The sequence below is a fragment of the Pinus tabuliformis genome, chromosome 8 (assembly GCF_031772625.1).
Source record: "Pinus tabuliformis cultivar Carrire ecotype Pingquan chromosome 8, CPIR1, whole genome shotgun sequence".
NCBI lineage: Eukaryota > Viridiplantae > Streptophyta > Pinopsida > Pinales > Pinaceae > Pinus > Pinus tabuliformis.
In genome coordinates, this window is record NC_142294.1 from 556,377,786 (window position 1) to 556,383,692 (window position 5,907).

Consider the following 5,907-nt stretch of genomic DNA (forward strand, 5'->3'; position numbering starts at 1 on the left):
ATCTAACACACTCTATCCTAATCTATTTACAAAGAAATATACTCAAGGCTCTCTCACATCTTCCTGGCCCTCTCGAAGGAGTCAGGCCAGAATAGACTCTGATACCATGTTAGAAAAATAAAGAGAGCGCTGAGAAGAGAGATAAATTGCACACAACACAAATCACTTCATTTTATTGATCACATAAAGAAATTACATATATAAGACTTAGATCACTGACTTCGATAAATTATGACTCAGACATGACACGACTCCAACTCATAATTTAGGAATCAACAGCGGCTAGATTGACTCATCGTAACTCATACTGATAATTATACATGTCGTGGAAGAATTACTTCCAACAATTAACACAAAAGATACTTATTTATTTATTTAATAAGATCGGTTAATAAACCATCAACAATGCATAAAAGTGTTAAGGAAAAAGTTATTCTATCACCCAAAAAAAAATTGAGAATGTAATGTAAATGTTTTTAATTTATTTATGTATTAATATAAAATTTAGTTCTCTATTTATTTAATCAGTTTAGATCTATCTTAATCCTAGATCTATCAAGGATTGAGAGGGGTCAAATCTCTTTCGAGAAGCGAACCTTTCCTCAAGTTTTGCACTCAAAAAATAAGTTTTCGCCTAGAGACATTTGGTCCCTCTCGGAGCATGATAGTTTCGGGGTTAAAATGGATCTGAGCTATTATTGAATAAATTAGTGAACATGTATATTAAAATAGTTTATTTAAGTCTTCTGTTGAAATCTTTTTTAAAAATTATAAGAATTATACAACTTCATCATAGTCAAATGTGAAAATATATATATTTTTAATACTTTTAATTAAAACTAATTTAATCTGTAGATCACCTTTTTTTATTATATATTTCTTTTATTGTAGCTCACATTGTCTTTGTATTTAAGGAATATTTTATTTTTATTTTAAAGGGAACACATGCCAATGAGAGGTTGAGCATGGACAAATGCGGACATCCTATAAAATGACCTTTCGTCTCAAAAATGAATCAAGTTAGCACCAAAAGAGTGGGATTATTAATGTTTTATAATGCTTCTAATTAAATCTAACCAAATATGTATATTCATGTATGTCTTTATTATAGCTAACATTGTTTTATTATTTATAGTATTTTTTTAAGAACGTGTGTCAACTCCAAGTTGAACACAGACAAAATCTTACATCACCCTCATGTTGGGCTATAGAATGCACCCATAATAAAATAAACAAAAAATGAATATACATATTTCAGTAGTTTTAATCATCAGTATAGATCTAACTAAGAGGGTTCAATTCTCTAGATATGTAAAAAAAGTTAGAGTGAAAAACTTGAAAAATGGTTTGCACCTTAAGAGATTTAATCTCTCTCACACACACACAAACACGTAGATTTTAGACAAAATTAACAGAAAAAAATATACCTAGGCCAAAATGTAAAATAGTGAGACTATTAAAATGTTTTAGAGATAAAAATTTCAAAATTTTAATTGTTTTATATAATATATACATATATGTGTATTTGACATTGAAATATTTTATTTAATATGGACATTAACATATTTCATTTATAAACCACATTGTCCATACTAAAACATTAATCTTTTATTAATATATTTTTAAATACATGTCAATATTATTTAACCTTAGTTTATTTATGAACTACAATGAATATTTCTATTGTTAATAATATTTTTTTGAGTTCCACATAACAATTTTATATAAAAAATTAAAAAATGAATGAATTACATACCACTAAATTAATTTACTTTAATTATTTATTCCTTCTATGCATTTAGATAATTTATTATGATGAACATATGTATCTATGTGGTAGAGAGGCATATATATATGTGCGTGTGTATTTATATTGAAATATTGAAATATATTAGTTAATATGAATATTCAAATTTTTGTTCAAGGATATATATATATTCTCTTCGGAGACATGATAAAATTGGAATGATGTAGAGAAGATTAGCATGGCCCCTACATAAGGATGACACACACAAATCGTGAAATAGTCCAATTTCTTTTAAAATATATATACAACTTATCTCTAATATAAAATATAAACCTCAAAATATTTTATTTATGACTTTCAGAGTGTTAGTGAAATATTTTTACCACATCTCCTTTACACTAGGTGTAACACGCTCCTCCCACACTTACCCAAGCTAATTGGTCCACTAGGGTAAGCATGTGATGAAGAGTTAGTATGATGTGATTCAATTCCCCATGTACAGTTAAGGAAGTGGAACTGACAAAACAAAACTAATCTGACCTTTCTCAAGAGTTACAAAACCTTTAAGAGAAAACCAACCCCACCAGATGCCTAACCCCTGAGACAACTTGTCATTTTGTTGAGTTAGACCTCCAATCACTCCAACAACAAGACATGCATGTGAATGTGGCCCATTCCAGGCAGAGTTCTGAGCCAACAACCCCAAATTTTGTGCCACTTTTTCAGGGATATGTCTCGAGCCTCTGCCCAAAACTTCATGAAACTTATAGAAATGATAAATAAAAATAAATTAAATCTACTAATGCAAACATTGGTACAAGCAATTAACCTGACCCCTATTAGCCATGAAAAACATTTCATCAAACATATCATGAACATGTAATCTATAGGTCATAACCACATATCTTACCATAGGGGTCTCATACTTATCTCAGAATCGTCAAGAAGAATTAATGCCTTATCACAATAACTGCATTATCATTTATTAGGTCATATGTTCATTCACATTTAATGTACTATTCAAATCATGATGAGAGCCATAACTAAATTCTATCATGAACCATGCTTATAACCATCATATAACTATCAAAATAAAAAATAGTAGAATATCCATTAAAGCCACACATTAACAAGTATATTTACACATAAAACACAAGAGGAAAAAGAGCTCTTATTAACTTATGCAAAAGCCAACCAAGCCATGGATTTCCACGAACCACCCAACCATAGATTAGGCTGAACCAAATCTCTCTTTCAGCTAATAACCCTCGTGCCATATTCCAAGCATGAATGTGTGACTCACAACATAACCATCAAGGGCTTCCTTAGGCTTTAATGTATATCCCACCAAGGGATTCCTAGGCCCGGAACTCTCATCAATACAACAAGGCTTTATTGCAACCCCACTTAATCACTAGGCCCAAAACAAGCATGGATGCCTCCAGATCTCTCCACATAAACCGTGAGGAATTTGTTTGTCTCTACCTCTAGGCTTTACCGTATATCCCTGCATTCATTGGTCGAGAATTCCTAGGCATAATGAGGCTCCAACCTCTAGGCTTTACTGAATATCATGCCTTTCAATGGTTGAGGATTCCTAGCCTAATGAGGGTATACACAATTAGGATTTAGAAAACCATTCGAAAATCCATCTCAATCAAATCAAGTGAACCCCATCACACCATCTCTATCCGAAAATGGAAACGCGAGGATGAGTACCACTATCACACCTGGTAAAACTCATCCCAATGAAAGCAAGAGAGCCAAATACACATATGCATGTACCATGCATACCAAAACTAGCAAGGAAATCATGCATGCAACTCAATACCTGCAAGTAATCCCACTGTTGTCATTTTATCCCTCTCTTCCTTACTTGATCTTTGCTTTCTTGTCCTTCCTTTGCCTTTCTTCCTCCAATGCTAGAGTGCTCCAAGAATGTTCTAAGTGTCCAAGAGTATGAGAGAGAGAGAAACAGAGAGAGAGTAAAGAGAGAGCTCCAAAACTGAACTAACAAACAATTGAGAACTGAACCTCAGAAGCCCTTTTAATAATGAGGCCTTTGTTTCCTCCATTTTCCATTATTTTCCTTTATTTTCTTGCTCACATTTAACCTGTGACCTTTCACCTTCCTTTTCTTCTAATTTCCATTATTTTCATAAATGAAATGCCAATTAATGCCACTTTTCCTTTCCAAATCCTTTGTCATTTCTTTTGTCAATTTCCTTAGCCAAATCAACACCCACACTAGAATGCTTTTCCCAACATTTATCTTGGAATATGTGTCCCATGATCTTAGCCAAATGAATACCCACACTAGCATGTTTTTCCCAACATTTATCTTGGAATACGTGTCCCATGACATTGATTATTATTGTTCATTTATTAACATTATTATGTGGATTTTTAACAAGGGTTGTTACACTAGGTTTTAAAATTAAAAATAAATTGAGCTAGAAAATAAGATTATTAATGTTTTATAATATTTTTAATTAAATTTAACCAAATATAATCATTTATATTTTTATTATACACTACATTTTTTTATTATTTATAATATTTTTTTTAAACATATCAACTCCAAGTTCAACACGATCACGCATAATGTGTCTCTCAATACATTAAAATAATTTAAATATAATTTGTTTGGATGTCCATATTTTTGGCATATTGTTTAATTCTCAATTTTATATGTGACATACCCCAATAATTAAAATATATATATATATATATAACTATGGGTTACAATGTTGTTTAATACTATTACAATATATTCTTTTATAGTTTACCATGGAATGAAGGTTCATTACCAATGTATTATATTATGTCCTTGGCTATTTTTTAGTTTCGATGTTAAATGTTTTAGGTGCCGACCACCTTACTTTTGACATCCAAGGTATATTATCTTACGATGATTATTTGAAATTCGGTTAAGGTCATACAATGGTCTCAATCTCGTACCCAGTTTGATATTCAAATTTATATATATTTAAGTATATTCAACCGTGTATGCTCCATCGGATCCATATATTATGAAGATATTATAAACGTCTTTGAAACCCATTCTGAACATTCCAAATAATCTAGTTGTTCAGCACTACGAGTTGTTAGTTCACATCATGCCTCGGTAATAGTGCAAACCCTAAGGTCTACATTCCACGGGGGTTCAGCAGATCCAACGGTGGATTTTGAGAGGTCGGCGGTTACAGAAGTAACCACGTCCCCTCTCTCTCTCTCGCGTAGTCTATCTCATTCGACTCCTCACTCGTCGACGGTTTTCTCCGCAATGGCAGGAAGGTTGCTCGGTTCGATTTGGGGTTCGATTTGGGTTGCCCTACGCGTCACAAAAGAATGGTTATGTGATTTTGCCGAAAATCATCTAAACAATTGTCATGGATCACAGAAGTCTAAATTCCTTAACCATGAAATTACTTCAAGTACTCGCTTGTCAAGGGTTCTAACCATACCACCATTTTATTTCTCAATAGATTACACATTCTTCGATAATTCTCTCTGGAGTTTTAAATTCTGTACATATTGTTAATTGATAAAATCATATATATTAACCCTAATAAGGTCTTCCTTCTCGACATGGTTCTTGTGTTGTTCTCACTTGTTAAAAATAGTTATTGGCTTTTGTTTTCTTATGGATATTATTGTAGTCACTCGGCTTGTATCATGCAACAACTTGGTATTGAGTTCCGAATAGGAATTTTAACTTGCTCACGACATAAACTTGACATATACAGTTTATGATTATTAATTGTAGGTAGCATCCTAGGCTTTGTTTGTATAAAGTTTTGGTTCGACTTTAAAGGGTTCCAAACATTGATTATTTTACATGTATCATTATTTTCTGGGCCATCTTGGTTTTACATATCAATTGTTCAGTTATGTTTAACAGTCCCTTGCAAAAACTCATCTTCTTGTTTAGTCACAAAAACTCATCTTCTTGTTTAGTCACAAATTGTTATATTCTGAATGGCATATTGAGCTTTCTATATTGGGTTTGGGTAATTTCCGTGTTGTACAAATCATTAAAATAGTTTGCAATGTTTTTAATCATATCTTACTTATATACAGAAACAATAACAGTCTTTTCCTTGAACTATTTTTATTATTTTTAATATATATGTATCAGTGTAATAACTTTCTTACTC

At 31.8% G+C, this 5,907-nt stretch overlaps 1 non-coding gene across 1 annotated transcript; it reads left to right on the forward strand.

Annotated features, from left to right (window-relative positions):
• The first annotated feature begins 1,939 nt into the window (after positions 1–1,939).
• LOC149236671 (U6 spliceosomal RNA) lies at positions 1,940–2,038 on the forward strand. Its single transcript, XR_016246791.1, has one exon. It is a non-coding gene; the product is annotated as a U6 spliceosomal RNA (small nuclear RNA).
• Positions 2,039–5,907: the final 3,869 nt, after the last annotated feature.